Genomic DNA, 23063 nt, shown 5'->3' on the forward strand with positions numbered 1-23063 from the left:
TTCTAAATGTTGTAGCATGAACCCCCAAATTCTTTTTTTTTTATTATTTTTTTTATTTACAGAGCGGAGAGCTGGGGTTGTTTTGCCTTGTCCATACTCTGTTCCCACGTGGCCCTTGGAATGTTCCTCAGCACCTCCAATGATACACTGTAGGAACCGGTAAAAAACCGGAACAACATTGTGAAAAGACATCAAAATATTTCACTTAGGAAAAAATGTTCTGATTTTTCATATTTTTCAGATGATGGTATTTTGACTTTTTGGAAGGAAAGGTCTGAAATATTTGTTCTTTGAATGAAATGACTACTAGGGATCTTATGTGTCTAAGTATCCATTGCTTCCCATGGTAAACTGTCCTGCTGGCTACCTGTGATATACTCCTTTGAATTTGAATTTGTTGGCATGAGCTTCTAGCCCTTGCATGAAATTAAACTATATCCTACCCTTTATACTGACCATAAAAATGAACATTAGTCTGAAAATTTTACAAGAGGAGTTTGCAAAATCACCCAGGCTACTGGTTATTGTGGCAGTGTTTCAAATCTTAAAGCATTTGCAACTAAATTTGATATCAGAGGCAATGGCTCTTAGGAGTTACGGTGAAGCATGGCCTTGTAGGGCAGTCTTGCTACCAACCCGTGTGCACACCAAAAAAAACAAATAAGCTTCAGCATCTCCAGTTAAAAAAACTCAACTCTGGTGTTCTGCTGTCCTTTAAAACAATTTTGCAAAGCCCCTCTAGCACAGGGTTGGATTTTTTCAGTTAGCTAAGAGCCAGTCAATGTTCTTTGACTCAGGTTGTGCTCTGATCTTGGGTGCTTTGAGGATGTAAAGAGAGCTGAGAGAGACTTGTCGGAAATGACTTGGCATTTTTCCATGACTGCTAATAGGATTGGAGAAGTGATGAATTGTCACTGGAGGTTTTGATATCTCCTAATAAAGAAGACAATCTGCGTGCAATACTTGCAACCAGCTGTTGCTGTTCATGGTGCAGGCCTGTTTGGCTGGCAGGGCTGTTTGATTTCCAGCACTCAGAGCCTCCCCTGCCTTTTCCACAGGCTGAGCCATCCACGCTTGTCATCCCTCCTGCATCCAGCAGCTGCCTTGCAGGAGTCAGAAGCTGCAGGAGACACAAAGTTGGGATGGATGTCCACTTTATAAAAAAAGAAAAAAGCAAGGCAGGAAGGAGGATTGTCACAGGTTTCTTACACTCAAATGCCTTTTAAACTGATCGCGCTGTTTGGGTAAGTGACACCTGCCCAGGTGATTGTCCCCAAGCTGAGGGTCCTGTAAGCTGAGGGTCAGTTTGTGATGACTGTCAGCTCAGTTGTGTAATTTTATTGTCTCTGTTTACAGCATGTACAGCTTTGCCCCTGGTTTACTTGTGATGTAACACTTAACTGATAACCCAAATAAGGTGGCTGCATGCCCAAAGTTTTTAAAGTTTCTCACAAAACCAGAATTGAATGAGATTTCAATATTTTTTGTTGTCATATTTTGTTCACTGATAAAAGTTATGGTGAGAATGAGATTTATATCTTTTCGCTGTCTGTGAGAAAGAGGTAAATTAATGTATGTATACTTGGACAAAACCTTTTGAGTTACATCTTTCTTGGTTAAAATAACGGAATCTAGCATATGAAATCCCTGACATTTATGAAAATAAGCATTTCTTGACCCAATGCCACTTTGGAACATATTTCAAAATTTTCAAAGCATTTAATTGGAAAACTTTTTTAAGGCATTCCTAATTTTATTTTTATTTTAAGCTAACTAGGTAATAGTGTCTGTAGAGAAAAGTATTCCTATGAAATAAATTATTTTGATGTTTTAATAAGAAAGATAGGTTATTTCATATATTGCCTCACAGCAGTTTGAGACTCGAAAATTTCCTTCCATTTGTTCCTTGTTTTTTAAAAGTGATGTGGATGTGGTGATGTTAAACAAGTCAGAGAATTAATTCTAATAACAGAGTGTGTTATTATTCAATGGAAGTGCCAAGAAAATAGGTTTTCTCACAAAAAACAAAACTAAACAGTAAACAAAGGACATTTAAATCATTTGTCTGTGGACAATCAGCTGGTTTCGGTGTTTAAATTGCACTGGCAGTCCTTGTCCAAATAACAAATGATGGATGTTTAGACATAACCAAACCTATTGAAATCAATTGGAAATACTCTATGAAGACACACAGAAGAGTTGACACTTTACCTTGCTAACACTCCCTTAACACCAGGGAGTGTGTCTTGATATGAATCAATCCTTTGATAAAGGTAAAACACAAAAAATGGAGAAAGCAGCTCCGATTAACAGAATAATTTAAAGACATTTATAGCTCATTTTCACTGCCACGTTGTGCCAGAAGAGCAAAGCAGCAGAAGTGATATATAGATCATTGATTTTTATCCCTTTCAGAGCAGCCCTTCTTAGTATTTTTAATGAAACATTAAACGATTGTAATGTAAACTGTAACAGAATGGCACAGTTTTATACCTTCTTAATTGGATGCTAATATCCATGTCAGTATTTGCATGAAAAATGGTGTAGTAAGCCAAAATATCAAGGTTTTTAAAACTCATAATCATTCTTCTGCCGATACCATCTGTCAGCTTAATCTTCCCCTCCCAGAATTCAGTGAAGAGGGCGCCTTCAGGGGAAAGAAAAGAAAAAAAATTACAGTTACTGAAGTACAGTAAAGAGAGTTTAAACCACGGGCCTGAAATCCCATTTGATTATATAGGGCTTATTAGTTATTAATTGTCAAAGTTGGAAAATAATTAAGAATTGCTGTTGGGGCACTGTCAGTCGTCCTTCCTGAAGGAGCTGTGGGAGAGGGGATGGAGAAGGGATGGATAAAGGATGGAGAAGGGAAGGAGAAGGGAAGAAGGGATGGATAAAGGATGGAGAAGGGATGGAGCAGGGATGGAGAAGGGATGGATAAAGGATGGAGAAGAGATGGAGAGCAATGCAGGTGCTCTTCTGGCACAGCAAACCCCTGAGGAGGAGTCATGGAGCTGCCTCTGAGAGCTCCTGGAGCAGCTGAAATTCCCTCTCCAGCAGTGAAATCTGTGCCCACTCTGCCCTGCAGGGGAGGGGATGGGAAGGAGTCTGAGCTGTGTCTGCTCCTGCTTTGCTCTTCGCAGAGCACAGAAGGGTTTGGATTGCGGGGGACATTAAACATCCCCTTGTCCCAAGCCCCTGCTGTGGGCAGGGGTCTCACCCACGAAATCAGGTTGCTCCGAGCCCCACCCAGCCTGGCCTTGATTCTCCTCTGAGCTTCTCATTGTACAGCCCCCTGCACATGCAGAACCTGCACAGGGCTGTTGCTTCGGACGAGGTCACCTTGTGCTTGTCATTTCTAGGACACACATCCCTCAGTGCACCATCAGACAGGCACTAAGGGAGCCAAATCCTCAGAAATAAAGGGAGTGGAGTGGAGACCACATCACCTGCTGCAGCCTATGCTGAAAGTGGAACATATGTGCAAAGCAATCACACGTCTCCTGGAAGATTACCTCAAATCTCTGCAGCCCCGCAGGGGCTGCAGGCCAATGTTTTCCTGACAAAAGCAAGAGGCTGCAGGTTCAAACCTCTCCAGCTGTTAGCAAATCCTTGAACACACACCTAGTTTACTGCCCTAAAGAAATTCCAACGCCGTTGTTCTTCCCAAGTGCTGCTGTTGGAATTTCAGAGACAAACAGTGATGTCTGTGTTTAGCTGTACCCCCACAGGTGCTCCAGGTAACCCCAGGGACGGCCCAGGTGGGACTTGGCTCCTCTCCACTGCCAGGGATGCTCTGCACAGAGCAGAGCAGTCGGTGCTGAGCGCTGTGCCAGGAGCCCCTCGTCAGCAGGGTGCTCTGTGTGAGCCCCCTCCACTCCCCTCATGCGATATGAGTCTGCTTCACGCACTTCACACAAGTTCACACGCAAGCCCATGTGCAATAAGTGGAAAAACAAGTAGAAATTGTTCCCAAAGTGCCAATCTTAAAAAAAAAATTCAAATATATAGATTTTACTTCATTTCTTTTGTATAGTTTAAGCCAGTATGAGCACTGAGAAAAAATACACAAGGCATTTTTTAATGGTTATTTTTTAACAAGAAAAGAAATCAACGTGTTTTAATGTTGAAACACTTTTTTTTTTTTTTTTTAAATTTTGTTTTGCTTTTCTCCCCAGGGAATACTTGCAGCTTTTCACACAGCTTTGAACAGCTGGAGAAAGGAAAAGGAAGTAAAAATTTGATCTTTTGATAGCTACGCTGCTGCCCTGCTAAGAACCTGCTGCTCTGGCCTTGCTTGCTCTCAAAGATGTGCTCCAAAAATTACAAAATTTAGGCAGAATGTAAGGAGTGTGTGGCACATCCACAGGAGGTGGTGTTTGCTGGAGTCTCCAAGGCAGCACTTGAGGAATCTTGGCTTTCGGGTTTTCCAGCTGGGATAGGAGGTACAGTGGGAGGAGTGTGATCCAAGGAACACAAAGGGGAGAGAGAAGAAATATAAACTTTATATGGAGAAATCTAATTTTAGCATAGAAAATCAAGTTTTCCAACAAAATTTTCTTCCAGCCTCTGGAATAAATGAGCATCCATGGCCCTCTCCAGCTCCTAACAGGGCAGAGAATATCAGAGAAAATCAGAGCTATACCTCAGACAAGAAAGCTTTTATTCATTAATTCTATTTTCATAATGCCCAAAATAAAAAAATAGGCACGTAAAATTAGGTTAGCTGAACAGGGTGGGCAAGTTGGCATAAGGAGAAATGCTGTCAGGTTCTAACTTGCAAAGTGGTCTTTTATGTCCCAGGAGCTGCCTTATGTATGATAAATCTCTGTACAGAACAGCTTGCAGAGATGAGGTTTCTTGAGGTTTTTGTATGTATGTGCGTTATACATCCATCTTTATTTATTTATATAAAAGGCATTGTACTTGTTCTTTTTTTTACTTTGTGCTGTATATTTAACTGGGTCCCCACATCTCATATGAATTTTCTGAAGTATTCGTCCTATGTTTGCTAATCTGTGATTCCAGAATGACTTGAAGTGATCCTACTGAGCAAATTTCCCAGAATCAGAGTCCTCAGATTGGCATTCTGGTAAGTTAATAGCAGAAGACTGTTTCACAATATTTTTTAAAAAATGAGATCCCTATTTTTCTTTTCTCTTTCTTCCTCCCCAACCTGCATTCAGTAAGCAATGGCAGATTACCAGAGGGAGGGGAGTGTTTCATGTATTTCCTTGTAAGTTGTTTTAAAGCTCAAGTAGTTTATCCTACTTCCATTTATTAATACAAGACAGAGTTTAAAGTACACAGAGACACAACACATATTCATTTAGCAGTGACAGGTTAACCAGGCTTTCTAAAGAATATTAAACTCTGTTCAATCAATGTCATTCTCCAGCTCTTTGTTTGGTGCATTATGGGGAATCTGAATGAGGAATTAAACTCCCATATCAGATAATAATCAGTCATTCTGGTGTGAGAGAATTTCCATAATTTATCTGCCAGGGTGAAATTGCACCCAGGGCAGAGAACCAGCCAGGGGGCAGGGGAACCACTTCAGCTGCATGAGTCTGTGGAAGCCTCAGCCAACACAAAGGCTCCAGGCTGCTCCTTCCAAAGAGAGTTTTTTACTGCAAGGCATGGAATCACCTCCCTTCTGGAGAAGTTAATTGTGGTTACACCAAAGGCCAAATTAATTTCATCATCAGCTTACAAATCAAAGTTGGGTCAATAATGACCTACACATTACTTCAAATAATAAAATCCCTTATAAGGGGAGGAATTATTTGCCCTCCCTTTGAAGTATTTCTCTTGGGAAATGAAATGGAGAAGGGCAGAAAATGACACCACCACGTATTTTATAAATTCCAAGTGTCTTTTCACATTCATAAGCCTTTAAGCCAGAGATTCCTGGCTTTTCATGTTGTTCCAAAAGCGATTTGAAACTTTTTTTTTTTTTTATGAGCATGCTCATCTTACTTTTGGGTTTCACCTACATATTTCTCCAGAAGTCCACTTTAACTCAGAACCTGGCAAGTAATTTAGCACTTATTTATTGAAACATGTGCATGAGCCTTAAAACCACCAGACAGTTGCAGCACAAACATCTGTCTTTTCAAAAGATAACACCCTGTCAAAATGCCCCAGAGCAAAATCTCTTCCCTTGGTTTGAAGTAGAAGCAGCAGCAGCTACAGTAGTTAGAGAGAGCAAGTATTTTTGGAAAGATGACAGCTGGGTTGTCAGACATTAATGCTGAATTACACAATGCTTGTATGCTACAGCAGAGATGTAATAAGCAATTATTCTTACATTATCATATATAGGGCTGCCAAAGTGCTGGCTGAGAGGCAAGATAAAGGGCTCCGGGTCTGTTCTGGTTCTATTGATGCTGGAGGGGTTTCCATCAAATGATGTTGAGTCTATTTTCAGTCTTGTCATCTAAGGAAGTATCAGCTTAAACATCTGTCATGGCAGAAAGACATCAACCAATGGCATCTCCAAGGCAGAACTACCCTCAGCATGGGAAAAGCAGCAAGCTAGTTACTGTAACTGCTGCTGATCAGAATTTAGCTTCTTCATCAGCAGATTTAGTACAGAGAGTAAAATCATATTTACTTAATCTTCAGCATTGGAAGCCTCAACAAATTTCATTGCATTTCACATATGTCATTTTTACACAGCACTGTTAAAAAGATCACTGCAGTCTTCAAAGAAAGTAAGAGGTCTCTGGGTAGTATTTATTTAGATCTTTTCTCATCTGGATAGAGAAAATAAAAGAACTCCAGTCAGGGAGAAAGATGAGCAAATATATTGAACAGCTCCTTTGTCAAGGAAAACAAGCAAGCCTAGGGCTGGAAAACAAATGACTAGGGGTGATATGGCACAGGTCTGTGCAATTATAAATAGAGAAATTAAGAGAAAAGAATTCCTCACTCTTTCTCAAAAGAGGAAAACCAAAGGAGAGCAAATGGGCTGTTCGGGTTACAGGTTCCAGACAATCACAAGGTCGTTTTTCAACATCCAGTTAAATGGTCAGTTTAGTTAAACAACTAGTCAAACTCATGGCTATGAGCCAGAAATATATTTGAGGTTAAAACTCGAGCAGCAGAATTCATGGAAGGAAAAAACTCAGTTGAGGACTTAGTAGATGTAATTTCTGCCCCAGTTGCAAAGCCTTAGCCTTGTAATTTTTCCCTAGGTATGCACTGCTGGAGGGTGGCTAAATGGCCCAAACCAGACCTGACATGGATCTTCTCATGCTCTAAATCACAAGGCTGGAAATTTAACTCGTTCCAATTGTCAGGAGCCCACTGAAGTCAGGTGACCCATGCAGATTTATTCTGAGGGCCTCTATTATTTGTGACTATCACCAAAAAGGAAGACAAAGAATATAAACAGAAAAGTTTTAAGAAAAGTTATTCAAAAGTCTTCTCATTACCTTAAGATGCTAACTATCAGAAATTCTATTTGAAATAATTGTGTGGTTTTCCAAGAAGCATCATTCAACAACTGCTCCATCTCACCTCCTGGCAAAGCTTAGATAAGGACAGTTCTCTGGACACGACTTTGCCAAACCAAGGCAGGGTGTTATGTTCAGTCAGACTCCTCAAAAATGTTTTTTAGCCTCATCTCACACTTCTGGTTTCTTAGATTTCAGCTCAGATTAAGCAGTAACTCATCCAGAGAGGACATGAAAATGGTTGAATCCAACGCAATTAAATAAATTCACGGTCAAGTCATGTTAAGAAAGATCAGTGTGTTTCCCCTTCCACTTGGGTCCATGCAACACCCAAGTGCCCAGCTATTTTTGGGAGGAATGACAGGCTTCAAGCACAATGACAACTAAGCAGAAGCATTACTGGGACTGTCAACTGAACCAAATGTGACTATGCCATCATGTGGTATTAATGGATAAATATTCAGTAAGTGTGTCACTGAGAGTCACTAAATATTGTTTATCATGTTAAACAGGATCTGCTTCCCCTTTCATTTTGGAGAGACTAAAACCTGTGAGATTCTGCTCCACATTCACTTTTCCAGGCTGAGAGAGAACTCCTTGTCATGGGTGTCTGTCCAGCTGTGGAACTGTGATCAGGGCTTCCTCATACCTCTGTTCCAGCTCACCTTGTTTTCCAGGTAGGCTCTGGCTTCATTCTTCCTCTGACTGACCCACAGTTGGGCTGGGACCTGCCCAAGGACAGTCAGCAATGCCAAACACACAACTAAGGGAGCCTCTAATGAATCCCCACTGAAACTCCATCAATTGGGCAAAGTCCAGGGATTAAATGCTGCTTGCCACACAGGTGAATGTTTTCTGGGGTGTGTATTTATTAGTAAGAAAAATTGACTAGCAGGGTACCTGAATTTTATTCACAGCATCTATTCACAGCACACGGACACATTCTACAATTGTAGTCACTATTAAGAAAAATCAACAAAAGCCTGCAGCATTATCTGAGTTTCTCCAGCAATTTCCTCTCCCACATTAGGCATGCCTTACTTTTCCTTTTGTTGTCCAGGGAAGTATTATTTGTATAATGTTCCACTGTGCTTTAAATAGTTCTCCAGACCATTTCTCAGATGAATTAAGAATAAAGTTACCTGCTATTGAACTACTGGTATTCCTTTGTTGCCTCAGATTCTCAGTTTCAGATGTGCCAGGGTTAAAAAAAGTCCTCCCTGACTGTCACAAAGCCCTCCAGGGAGTCGCTGTCACATTTAATCTTTCCCTGTCTCCCTGTTCCTCAGGGTGTCTTCTGAATAACAGCAGTTTTGTCTATTTTATTTGCTCTTTCTCTTACACACACCCAGTTGAAGAAAAGTAATTGAAACTATGGCATCTCACCTTGCAGTATCCGTGTAGTTTGAACCGAGGTGTGTCTAGAGATCAAATTTCTGCTCATCAACTGCACAAATGTGATCCAAAGCCTGGAGACATCAGTGAACTCTGCAGGAGTTCACTTGCTGAGCAGGTGTTCATGGCCCAGCACAGGAAGAGAGATTTGGGGTGGAAATAGCTTTTCACCTCTACAAACTGAGAAGCTTTTTGCTGCAATTTGCACCTCTGGACCTTCCAGTAACACCCAGGTTGCTACGAATGAGTCTGGCAGCCCAGGCTGAACACAACCTGAGGCATCAAACAGCCGTGTGTGTGTCCTGCCTGTGTTTTGCTGTAGAGCACCAACTGGTGATGCTGCAGGAGCTCCGTGTCCTGCTACACTCGAGCCACAGTGGCTGCATCTCTTGCCATGCCATGGTACACACGCTTCTCACTCACCATCAGAAAATTCTTCCCATTTTCTACACGACTGACCATTTGCTTTCAGCTATGCAATTGCCTTTTTTTCTCTTTTAAGTAGAAACTTGATTTTTTTTACGGTAACTTCTAAATATAAAAATAATCACCAGTGTTAAGCAGCCTCCTACAGGAAAGAAGCAGAAACAAGCCAGTCAGACCTCATCAGACAAGACAGTCTTCTGTAGAGATAAATCAGAAATTGAAGTGGAAACATCCATTTCCAAAAATCTAATGGAAAACATCCCTGCACCTGGAAAGAGGTCTGAGGTGTGCCAGGTGTGCGGAGCTGGGAAATCACCAGATAATTCTTTGCACATCTGTCCAAGCTACCCAGGATTTTGGAGAGCACCTTGCAAACGTGCTTTTACTCCTTCCATACCTTCATGGACAAAAATGTGGTTGCACCAACTGTTGTCTAATTTGTGGTCTTTTTATAAAATTGCTATGCTGGATGGAACAATTTTGGACACTGAACTTTGTCAGAGAATTCTATTCCCTAAACATCTCCAGTGCTGAGCTACTCTTGTTTCTTATAATGTGCGTGCTTACATCCTCTCCTGGCTTTTCTATTGACAGAGACATTTAAAACCTTAAAGCTGATATTTTTTTAACCCAATAATTACATGTTAGGGTTTTGAAAGTCTCTTCTAGGGATTTATGCTTTAATTTCATTCTCAAAACCTCAGTCTTATTAAGCGACAGTGAGATTGGGTTATTAAAAATTAATTCTGTGATGATTTTTGCTACTCCCATCTTCTTTCAGAACCTCACAAATTGTCATTTTGTTATTATGGTCTGGTGGAAACCTATTCTTGGTGTGTGAATGATAAGACAGGTTTTTATCATTTTGAAGACTTCAGTAAAGGTATTTTAAGGCAGTCCTTAGCAGCATAAATTAGATGTTCTCTAATAATCTATGTGAAAAGTTCAAGAATATTTTCCATGCAATTATGAAAATAGACTAGGGACATTATCACACATTCTCAGGACTGGATTACATTTTTATATCTTGTCATAGAGCACTTAATTTCTGGCTGTTTCTTGCAGGACCTAACCCCAGTTTCTGGCTCCCCTCAGAGGCAGGACTTTGGTCACAGATGGCACAGACAGGTAAGTTACAGTGACATCAGCGTCCCAGGCAGCTCTTTGGATGTTTGCCCCATGGCTTGGGATCACTTTGTGGTGGGAGATTAGTGGTTCCAGAGGGGAAAACAAAGAATCACATTGAAATGGGCACTTAAGGGATGGAAATTCTCTCATGCTCTGACTGCTGCACTTTCCCTGCCGTGCATTTTCTTCTGCTTTTGCCCAGCTCATTTTGTGTTTTACCGTATCCAGTGAAACAGGTTGGAGTGTTTCCCTCACAAAATCATGATGAAGCAGCCACACAACCTTGCTGTCAAATACATTTTTTTAAAGTATCCCTTGATTTGGTCCCTCCTATTTACGCAATGTTTCACAGTTCTTTGTATTCCTGTTCTAAGCATTTCCTATGCAAACAAGGCCTTAAAATATCTGCTGGCTGCTTTCCCTGCCTTATGCCTTAGCCAAGCTATCTCTGCACTACCTGAAATTTCTTTTTTTTATCTGCTGTGAATGCTGGCAATTCTTTGGTTAGGTTTTTTGTGGGGTGTGTTAGTGCTGCGCTTCGCCACTCCTCTCCCCACCGGTGCCCTGTCTCCCGCCAGCAGTGGACTTCTGGCTCTGAGGTGTCCAAGGGCAGCTGCTGGATCACACCCTGAGGATTCCTGCTGAGCTCCTGGTGGGGAAGGGCTGGCACAGACAGGAAGGAAAGCTGCTTTTAAGGTATGGTAAGATAAAAGAGAGTAGCAGCAGCTCTGTGGGAAGCTCCCGGGTTGCTCTTGCTCCCCCAGGGTAGTTGACTGTACACATATTTTATTTTGTCTGGATGCCCGTTTTTATTTTAGGCATTTCTTAGAAGGGGCCGCTTTTTTATAAGAGATAACTTCTAATTAAAGTTGGTCTTTGATCTCCAATTGGAGGTTCAGGCACAAGTACAATTTGAAATTATTTCTTAACAGCAGAAATTATAGTAGTGGTTGTGTTGCCTTTTTAAAAGTTTTGTCTCTGTAAGTGAATATCTGCAATTTGTGCTATTGTTCCTCAGATTACGGTGCGGGTTTTTTAACAATGAAGAATTCTACTATCAAAGAATTCTACTATCAAAGAACTGGAGAGCTCTTTGGGTAAATAAACCTCCTTTATAATCTCCTTACCCTTTCACTTGGATCATTTATTCCCTATAGATCTAATAATTGAGATGAAACCTATACAATATTTTGTTCTTTTAACTGACAGTGTGGTCAACATAACACAGCTGGCATTTTTTCTTCCTTCTCATTCATTTTGGGACAGGTTTGGTGGCCAAATGACACTGCCCCAGCCCACTGTCCTACTGACCCTAAGGGCAATGAGACAATGACCTCGCTTTCTTTGTCCAGCTGTAAATTTTTAGGCGGCTTGGGAAGATTTATCTTCTCAAGGGGGCTGTGAATTTTCATTTCCATTAAAATTTATTCAGACAAAATGAACACAAGTCACTTTTAAACACAAAAGGTTTGGGTTTGGGTTGGTTTTTTTAGTTGCATAACTGCAGCTGCCTAGACGTGTTTTCTGCCTGAGAATCTGGGTTAGTACGTGGTGTGAAATATTGCTGCATGCATTTCAGAAAGTCAAAAGCCTAAATATTGTTGCTGTGCAGCAGAAGTGATGGGGTTCTTGAGAATCTGAGTGGTGAGCAGTTACTCAGATTAATAACAGGGTGTCTGCAGTCCACTAAAGAGCATTGGCAATCGCTCAGACACCTGAGCACTGCACAGGGAGGACATTCACAGCAGAAAACATTCAAATGTATTGCTGAAAATACATAACATTTCTGTGAATAAATGAAACTCAGAGTCATGCTTGGTGTATTCATGATCTAACTAACACAGAAGATTAAATTTGAGTGGGAGATGCATGCCTTGAGATCTAATCAGTAGAAACACAGACAGCAAAATGGATGAGAAACTGATGAAATGTGTGTAAAGAGGGATTGGGAAGTGGATTTGGAGCTCAGCATGTTGCTGGGATCTCTCTGTGCAGTGTTGCACTCACTGTTCTGCACTCACTCAGGAAAGGGGGTGGGTGGCAAAGCCAGGCCTAAACCCTGTGCCTGGACATACCTGAGTGAGCCAGTTTGGGCTTTTGTCATCAGGATTTGTTCCAGGGATGGCAGAAGGGAGGAAAGGGTCCAAACCCACGCACCTCAGCCAGCCCAGGTTCAATTAAGTGGCCTTTCTGCATTTGCAGTTCCCTGTATCTCGACAGATAGCAGTTAATAGTTTTAATTATCTGCAACCAGATAATTAAATCTGATAGGCATCTTGATAGGAACAGCTTGTCATGGCAGGTAAATGCACTGGGCTTCAAGAAGTTGACAGTGGCTCTCCAGGCAACAACTGCTCTTGATGGAAGATCTCCAAACTGCTTAAAGTGTGCTTGGAATATTAAAATAGCAATGGCTGCTTTGTTTCCTGGCTGGCTCCAGCTTGAGCATGAGGTCACATCAAAGTGTATTTTTTAATGGTCAGTGCCTGCTGTGATGCTGAACCTTGAGGGATGGTGTGGGAAAAGGGAGATTAGGATTAAATTGGCTTCTCTTTAGGATGCTGGGAAGAGACAGGCAAGCAGGAACTACCAGGGAGTGGCAATGATAATGTTCCATAGTCACTTTTCAGTGCATGTCCATCAGAAACAGAAACAAAATTACTTCAGTGACACTAAACAGATAATCCAGCCTCCATGCCTGGATTATTATAAACAATAGTAATAAGAAATATAATAAATATATATTTGTGTGTGTAAAAAACTAATATTATTCACAGTGTCTGGTTGGACTTCTGACCATTATTGGCATTGTGAAGTGTGTCCAAATTTGAGATTATTGTCCTTAACTGACCATGGTTTCTTTCATCCGACAGCTTGGCAAATGGCACAATGGCAAGTTTTGGATAATTCAATAAATATATATAGATTAATATCCAATATTTCTCCATTCCACTGTTCCAAAAGACCTTTAGCAAACACATTTTCAAGGAAATTATAACCTTCTTTGTGTTATGAGTAGTGCAATATTAAGCATATACCTCAGCTCTTGTATTATGGCTTTATCTTTGATGTTAGTGATCAAATATTCATTGCCTTGATTATTCAAATAATTAGGCATTTTATCAGTTCCTTTGAAAAGCTCAGAAGTGAAGAGCCAAACCCCTTCAATGGCTGTTCAATATTTAGTTTACTGTCAGCAGAACAATCATCAGGCAGGAGGTTACTGCGACAGGGAAAAAAGGTGTTTGTTGCAGAAAGTCTCAGATTTTCAAAGTGAATGCTTTACAACCTTTGCTGTGGTGTAGTTACTTCCTAAAAAAAAAAAAAAAAAAAAGAACCAAAAAAAGCTGGAGGCCAGATCCCAGATCCACACCTGGGGACACCTATCACAACTGCAGGAGCATTAATGGAAGCAGAGCCATCCCTCACCCAGCTGAAGGCTCTGCTCAAGCATCCATTCTGCTTTGACTTCAGTGGTGTTTAAAGACAGTAACACGAGGAAAACTCTGCATTTCACCCTTGCAGAAGAGGTGATGCCAAGCTTCTATTTTTATGCACGAAAATAGAATTAAAGATCATCTATAATTAAAACTGAAGGTGTAAATTCCTCAGGTTGGGGTTTTTTTTATGAACATCAAATAGTGACACCAATGAAATCCCAATTTTTTTAAGGTTATAATTTACCAGTGGCATGAAAAGGAAAATTAATATTTAGATCTTTGTTATGCTTAATCATTTCAAGCTTTCTGACTGCTGTAAGGATGTCGTGGAACATTAGAAAAAAATCAGCTCGATGCTCATGCATAATGTGTGAGAAGTTTTTTGTTTGCTATATTTTCTACTCTTTCATACTAAGTGTCATCAGCAGAGGATGCAGGCAGTAGTTGTCTTGCTAAAGATAAATACAAATATAGCTACAGTATTTTTCTTTCAATTTATTCATTTATTTCACCCTGGGTGTATACACCACGTAAAATTTATCTTTAAAGAAAGATAAAGAGAATATTTCGGTGTGTGTGCACTGTAGAAATGAGAGGTGTGGAATGTTTGAGTGCTTTTTATTTTTATTGAGAGACAAAATGTAAGAGTGATTGCCATCCCTTTCTGCCACAGATTTTGGTTATGGCTCCACACTCCAGATGTTTATGGAAGTGTGCAGAAATATATTCTCCAAAATAGTCAGGAGTGGCTTGACTTAATTATTTTACAATTTCAATCAGTATAAGTATTATCTATAAAAAAAGAGTTCACCACAAATGCTTCATAATAAAACACTGTTATACCCATATATCACTGTAAGTGACATTTTATGTACATAGGTTCATAATGAGTTTAAAAGTTTGATTTCACTATCCTAAACTACCCCATTGCAATGAATAACAGAAAGAGTTACAAACACAATGGTTTGGGTTTGCTTTTTTTTAACTTGTTTGAGGTGCTTTTATGAACATAGGAATAGTTAAGTAATTTCTGAAGAAAAATATGTGCTTATCCATATTCAAGCACTACATTTTCAAGAGGATTTTCTTTTTCCTTCATACTGCATCAGAAATAGAAAGATTGCGGTTGTTACAAAGTAGTCAAGAAGAAAAAGGATGACTGGGGGCATTAAAAGCAGGCAAGTGTTTTCATTTTCATTTTGATTTTGCTACCCTTCAGACTAAGGGTAAAAACTCACTGCTTTCTGTCCTTCAAGAATGAGTCGCTGCAAGATTTTACAGAGAAGCCTGCAGTAGTGAATATGAGCAAGAAACAGAGACACAGAAATATTCTGCTTGAAAGCAGGAAATTAAAATTGTAAATTTTTAAATGGGGAGATGAGAGTTAGCAGAATCCTAAGCAGAAATTCTATAGGCTTTTGTATTAGGTCACACAACAAGATGTAACCTTTACAGTTCTCCAAGTGTTTAGAAAGCTGGATGCACAGTTCTAGAACAGACCTTGTCCTAGAGAAACTGCTGAGCACAGCTTTTATATTGTTGTATTAATGCAATTTATTTACTGTGAAATGTTCACTTTATTGAATCCTATTTTTCTCTCAACTGGTAACACTGTGGAAAGCAAACCATCCAGTTTAAATAAATAAAACAATACCATTGTGCTGGTAAGTCGGAAGATAGCAATTCTGTGTAATGGAAATGCAAATATGAATGCAATTTTTATTTCATGGATAAAAGGAACCTACTGCAAGGTGGTGCAATGTTTTTCTCCTCCTTTGTTCATCTCATCATTAGGTCACACACCAACCCATCCTACATTCACCATGTTCCATATGTTTTAGTGCACTTCAAAAGGGTTTATGAACATTTCTCTTCTGATCTAGTAGATGGATGAGCAGAGGTTGAGGTATTGGGTTACCCAAGGTCTCTGAAAGTTACTTCATAGACACATCCTCTTCTCTGAAGATTACTTGAGATAATAGCTGTTTGCCTGGGGGTCTCTTTTTCACGTTGGAGAGTATTCTCAGCGCAACATCCTTTTAGGCAGCTCTCAGCACGCCAAACAACAAGCTACTTACTCACTCTGTCCTCCCTCTATTTCTGCACTCATTAATTTAAGAACAAACGTGTAAACAGTCTTAAATTTCCAATAAACATTGTTATTGCCCTATTTCTTTTAGTGGTCTAAAAGGCGGCGAATATTTTGCTAAAGCTGTTTCTTTATTTCTTTTATTTTGTTGGGGGTTTTTTTACAGACACAATGAAGTTTAGAAACGTCTGGGGTTATGAGAGTCAGAGGATTGCAAAGTTAAAGGCGGGTAAAGGGTGAACATAATTAGTGAGGGGCAGGATCTGAAGGCTCTGTTGGGCAGATTGCTGAACCACAATGCAGTGCAGAATGAGGAACTGGAAGCCTGGGTTTAACGGTTTTCATATTAATCCTCTTTTAGTACTTTTAATCTGTGCATTGTCCTTGAAGAGAGGGGCCTGTGCACAGAGCACTCCCCCACCCTGTCCGTGGTCTGCAGCTCTCAGGGATGTGGGAGACTCACTCAGAGCAGCAGCTGCTTCTCTTGGTGCTCATCCAAGGCAACTGGAGCTGTGAAACTTTCGAGGATCACCTTTCACATTAAATCTGTTTTCTCCAGGAAATAAATTCTCACTTCAGCTTGGCCTGTGCTATATGAGTACACAAATCAAGAAGTGTTTCTGATTGAAAGGGCACGTAGAGATTGCTCCAGGCTGCTAATCCATCCTTGTGTGAAACAAAGAGAGATAACCAAGAGGGGGATCAAAAGTGATAATACACGCAGAAAAAAAGTGCTATTTTTTCCAAAACAACACACCTTCATTACCACTATCTCAGAGAAATAGTTTTTCCTTTATATTTTAGTGACACAATTGTTCTTGCTAAAAGACGTAAAAGCAGGTTTCAGTACTTGTGTTAAAGCTACAGTATTTGAAAATAAGCTGATGAAGAGCTCAAAGATCAGGATGAGAATGGAAAATATTTTTATTTCTATACAAAATTACTGCTGCAGTGGAAGAAGACATTTCAAACTATCTTCTAACCAAGGACTTTTATGCTCCTATCCTCAATATCTTTGAATCTGAACTTCATTTTATCTTCCAGCTAAGTCTGATTCAGTTCCCCTCTAAAGGACAGAAAAACTTTCCATTAGTTTCACTGTGGGCTAAGTGAGGTGTCATGCACAAGGTGATAAATGAGCATTTACAGAATCAGATATGAGCATTCCTGAGTCACAAAGGGATGATATGGTAATATATAGCACCCGATGGGAATGCTGAGCACCTGGAGAATGATTTTCATGAGGATGTGTCCTACCTTCCAGCTGGGACTGTCTCCTCTGAGGTCATAATTGTGTAAACACAGCCACACCAGCCTTACACAAACTACCCCACAGCAAGACAGTGATGAAATGACAGCACAGAAAGTGAGGTACCCAGAAAACGAGCGGGTGCTTGGTTCTGCACTGCAGAATGAAGCCTTAACCATTTCAACCTCCTCTTGGCCCAGGAGAATATCTGCATATTTGAAAGGTTATTTTAAAAAATCAACTTGTCCTCTATATTCTATAAAGGTATCTCTTTAATTCAGCACGGTAGAGCCAACTGTGTAATGAGGCACTTCTCCTTTCATACTTTTTAAATAATACTTTCCCAAGCTATGGGTAAAAAGGTCTTGATCTGCAGAAGATAAGGGTAGCAGATTGTCCAGTAATATGGATCATTTTTCTTGCCTGTCTGGAAGTTTTATTAGAACGCTAGATCCTCCACAGAGCAAAGGAAACGACAGGGAAAGCATCAACAGCATTCTCCAGTGCCTGCTGAGGTCCTAAGCCTTTAAATATTTCAGGCAGCACCTCTGATTCAGAATGGAAATGGACAAATGAAAACATGAACTGAGTTCTTCAGGATGGGAGTTGCGGGAAGAGCTCAAGATGAGATTTATCAGGGTATGGAATAGGTTTCTAGTGGAAAGTTATGGCAAATTAGCCGGAATATAGTACTCAGATATATGGCAGGAGGCAATTCCGGAGAGTTATGGCAATAAGCAAAGTAGCCTCCAGGACTTTTTCATCTGGACAGTTTGGGAATGAGTCTGTGATTGGTTTCTCTCATGGCACAGTCTGCAGATGGTAAGCAAGGAGAAAAAAGTCAATATTATTTTTTTAAAAGTGTTCCCATTATTTTGCTCTCTGGCCAGTACTCATTACTGTATAAGTCAAGTTTGCCACTTACTCTATAGCACCCTGGAAACAATTTTGGTTGCAGAAACAACCACCACCTCCTGGAGGTGGTGACAGGAAAGCGGGGCAGAATCAGGAGGGAAAGACCAAAACTGCTCATCTCATCATTCCTCCCCCCCCCCCCCCCTTGCTATAAGAGCACTCAGCTCAAGAGAACTTTTTTTTTGAGGCCACATTCAATCTGCTGCAGTTTTAAAAGTCTCAAGTGATGGGGAATATCTTCTCACTGCTTACTGGGTAGTTGGAGTGTGTCAGTTCCAACTAATAAATACCTGGTTTGACAGTGACATTTACAAGTCTCCTGCTCCACTGAGCTCAGTGCACAAGTTAACACTCACATCCCAGAGTCAGTTCCTTAATTGTCTTGTCCTTCCCCCAAAGATTTGTCAGATCTTCTGATGATGCCCCAGACAGATGGGGTACACCAGTGAAGGAGGTTTTGCCTTCAACAAGAGTTTCTGGGTTCCTGAGGACTTGACGCAGCACGAGGAAGTGACTCAGCAGCGGTTTCAGTTCTTGTTCCTCCAATCCCCACAAGATTTTCCTTAAAATCCATTTGCTTGAGGGATATTCAACTTTTACATCACACACTCAACAGAAAGAAAGAAGCAAAATCCTCACTCGAACAATGTTCTGTATTATTGAAGGCAGTTTGGGGGAAAGATCTTGTATCTAGGACAGGGTAGAATATAAATTAACATGAAAGGACAAGAGGAAGTTTAACACAGTGTATGGAATCCAGGATTTTTTCGTAACTAAATTATTGCTTCTTAAAGAGACGTGGACTCTTTCTCCTTCTTCACAGATTTTCCACTAAATTTTTTTTATTAGCAGTCACAAGACAGGGAGAAAAGAGAGCAAAAGATCCTATGGCTCTTTATTTGCACCTTCTCTTCTATCTCCTTCACGAAACATTTTAGGGGAAGAAATAAATATAAATTTCATACTTGTGGAATGATACCTTCTTTATATGCAGAAATTAGTTATAAATCCTTCCAAAGTAAATCCTTATGATCTATCAAATTACTGTATTAAAAATCATCATAAAAATATCTTTCTATGTGAGACTCTCAAATACATGAAATGTAAATTAATTCTCAGAAAACCAGCCTGAATGAATGCATTAAGCCTATTCCGTGGGTGGTTATACAGACACTTTGAAAATTTTTTGTTCATATCTTCAATCACCTATGGTGGCACAACAGTAAAACCTTCAAGCCCTCCATCTCATTTGCTGCAACCGTGGCACAGAAATCAGACAGGAGACTTTGGAACAAAAATAATCAGAGATTACATTAAAATATTTTATTCCTGGGCACCTGAAGTAAAAAAAAAAAAAAAATCCACAAAAGACTCAATATGTTGTTTGATCAAATAACTGTTTAGAGATAGATGCAGAAGGGAGCATCTCTATTTACCTTGAGAAAGCTATCCAGCATACATAAAATCAAGGTGAAAAAAATATCTACTAGCACTAATGCACAATACTACCAAAATGTCTGAAAATGCACTTTCCTGGAATATTTAATACTTTATCTAAAGGTAGGCAGGTGGTTCAGACAGGGGCCTGCCAGTGTTTTCATTCACTTAAATGATGGAAGACTGTGCCCATGTGAAATTTACAATGTACATTAAACCATCAAGGGTAACAACATTCTTGAAGCCAGAATTAAGATTCAAAATGATCGTGATAAATTTGAAAGATGGTCAAGATTCAACGAGATGACATTGGGCAGGTGGCAATGTCCTGTTCAGGCTCACAAGAGTAGAGCAGGACAATTTGGTTTGTGAACAGTGCAGGACTGTGGCAGGAGTGCAGATCTCATCTTGCTGTTTGGTAACACCACAGGCATACACAAAACATGGGAGGTTATTATTCTTTGGTGCTTGGCACTCGTAAAAATCTCAGCCAGAGAACATCACTCAAGACTAAAGTATCTTGAAAAAAAAAAACCCAAACCAAAAATCTAAACAAAACATGCGGATAAATTGGCAGGAGTTGAGAAGCACCAAGCGCAACAGGAGTTTTAGCAAACATCTCTGCATAAAGGCAGAATAAGTTGCAGCTTTTGTTTGTTTGTTTCTAGAAAAGAGAGAGAGAGAGAGAAAGAGAGGAAGAAGAGAGATGGGAATAATTACAATTTTGATAGTGAGAGTACATTTTTAATCTATACTCCATTAAATATCTAAAGATGCAACTGAGGACAAACCAACCCCACAAGGCTGAAGATTGTGATCAGTTTATTTTGCTTAGCAGATATACAAAATGAGTTTAAAACCAAACAGCCACAAGTGCAAGATAAAAATTGTAACTCAGTCCTTGCTCAAGACATTTTTCTGTACTGTGTTTTACTTCCGAGAAACACCACAGTACTTGTGCAGAGCAACAAGGAAGGAAAACAGTGAACTGACATTAATCATACATTATTCTCCACTTCAAATGTCCAAAAAATTATCTACATTATTCACCAGGTTTGACATTTGCCACAATAGTAAGACAAAGACTATTCTTTCCTTTTTGTGACTCAACCTACAAAACCTCTCTCATTGCTGAGGACAAGACACGAGAATTAAGATTACATCCAGCCTCAAAAAACATGCTCCACAAAATTCTCCCCAGCTGTTCTTTCCCACACTTCTGGCACACTATATAGGCTAAGAGCTTTTAGATGCTGAATCTCATGTAATGCTGTTAACAGCAATAACTACCTCTGCTGACATATTTTAAGGAATTTGCAGTCAGAGTTAATAATGGTAAAGAGTATTAGGTTTGAAAAAAAAAAAAGTTTGAGCTAACACTCCAAGGTGGGGGCTTTTTTCCATTTTTCAAACATGTCTGATTTGTATATTAAACAGTGGCATTGACTAAAGAGTGGAAAACTTGTACCCTCAGTGGTGGAAATGTAAATGGTATTCATCTTTAGATCTAAGCAAATTAAAATGCATAATTCCTGTGGGCTCTCATAATTAGATATTTAAGGTGGATTTTGGAGCCAAATATTAAGCACAGACCTGCTTTAGTAGCTGTCATAACCACTGAGTGCTAAGGCAGAAGGTATTCAAAAGATACAGATAGCATTTAGGAATTTTGGTCTTAATGAAAAGCTATGGGATTGACAACTTGAGTACAATTCCTCTGGAAACATCTCTACCTTCTGGTGGAATTTTGGAAAACCTTTTCCGGGGTGTCTCAGTGGTTTATAGAGTGCCTGTTTGGGCTGAGCAACACCAAGTTCTTTGTTAATTAACCTTTTCAAACACATCATTTAAACACAGAACAAGTATTTGCAATCTTGGTTTTGCTGAGCATTAACTCCAAGCAAGTGACATGCTGTTGGTGTGAAAAGGCAAGACTGGGAAGCAGTTGTTCAGAAAATTAGAAAATTCTGAAGAGGAAAGAGAATACCAGGGAGTGACTCTGGCTAGGATCACAGAGTTTTGCCTAGGGAAATTAAATAATGGGAAGTTATGGGGAAAGGTCGAAGGATGAATGACTACATGGCAAAAGAGAATAAAAACACAGGATGCATTCAGAGCTGCCTTCTGAAATACACTTCCTGCTTCTTCTGCTCAGGAAAACGCTGTCGTTTTACCAGAAATCAAACTTCTGTCACTCACATGCCTCTTGGCCACAATAGAGAGGTCCAAGCAGTATTTATGCTGCACATGCTGGTATTTTATGCTGCCTGAGCTATTTATTACCTTCATTATCAGGACACTGCCAGAAGTACTAAAATAGAAGCTATTCAGCCTAATATTCAGCTTTCTGTGGGCCCTTCCTCAGAGCAAGGATCTGTGTGTTTTTTAATGTCTGATCCCAGTCCCTGGTGCAGCCTGGCCCGTGCTGCTGGTCTCAGCTGCTGGGGGTTGGTGATGGCATTTCCTGAAAGGAATTTCTGCCCAGTTTGGATGTGGATGAAAATTTTCTACGGACTGAGCACTGGAAATCCCTTAAAGGAGCAAAAATCCCTGAAGGAAGTAGAAATGCCTCTTCTGAGCTTTCCTTGCCTACATTTATCCTATTTCCTTCTCTTATTTCTATGCCTTTTGCTTTCCTGCGGTCTCTCACAGTAACGGAGCTGGATGATCTCCCATGGCAGGCACAGGCTCTGAGCAAAGCACGCTGAATATTGCAGTGTCTCTATTGAAAGGACTCCTAGTAACCAAAAAAATACACCTAAAGAATGTCATTGAAGCATCTGTCGTGCCTCCCTGGATCGCTGCAGAGCAGACCTGACCATAACACTGGGTTTCTTCACAGCAATATTTGTGGGCAAAGCACATATTAAAAAGAAAAGCACATCTTTTTAAATAAAAGCATAATAAATATTAAAACAAACAATCAAAGAAACAATAAGCTCTTCTCTCACGAAAACAGTTTGGGGAACAAACTTCTTGGATGCCTCCCTGTGTTAGTGAAGTTTCTCTTGAAAGGAAGCTTTGAGCCAGGCACAACAATCTTGCTTCATTTCAAAGCTTTCCCTATGGAAAACACATCACTTGGTCTTGTTTAAGGGGCCAATTCAGCAAGAGAGAAAGTGAGGCCAAGCAGAATGGTAAACAATTCCTTTCACACCTGAAATAGAGATTTGCTGTTGAACTGGATAAAGCAAAAGTGGGGCATCAGAGCTGCTCACAGTTATCAGCCCCCCCCAGGCACACACTCTGTGGTGTTCAGTGACAGCCTCTCAGGGGACACAGGCCAAGCAAACGAGGCTGTTTTGTGAGCCAAAATCCCCCTCAGCACTGGCACTGCCCATGCCTCACCTGAAGCAAAAAAAGCTGCTTTTGTTGTAATGCATATTCACTCATTTTGAATTGTTTCCTAAGTCACCTTCTTGATCCTGGTGCATCCTGCCTGCCATTCCCACTCCTGTCCTGTGAAAAGATGGAAAAAACATAGTGACCAAAGCAAATTCTGTTCTCAGCTTTGTCCAGCACCA

At 40.2% G+C, this 23063-nt stretch overlaps 1 long non-coding RNA gene across 1 annotated transcript; it reads left to right on the forward strand.

Annotated features, from left to right (window-relative positions):
• Nucleotides 1-1064: 1064 nt before the first annotated feature.
• Nucleotides 1065-11496, forward strand: LOC136295417 (uncharacterized). The gene is made up of 6 exons (XR_010722665.1): nt 1065-1244; nt 4179-4445; nt 5029-5092; nt 7973-8137; nt 10347-10409; nt 11428-11496. It is a non-coding gene; the product is annotated as an uncharacterized lncRNA (long non-coding RNA).
• The last annotated feature ends 11567 nt before the right edge of the window (nt 11497-23063 follow it).

Source organism: Chamaea fasciata, unplaced genomic scaffold (assembly GCF_029207755.1).
Source record: "Chamaea fasciata isolate MVZ Bird 193981 ecotype frontalis unplaced genomic scaffold, bChaFas1.0.hap1 SCAF_11, whole genome shotgun sequence".
Taxonomy (NCBI): domain Eukaryota; kingdom Metazoa; phylum Chordata; class Aves; order Passeriformes; family Sylviidae; genus Chamaea; species Chamaea fasciata.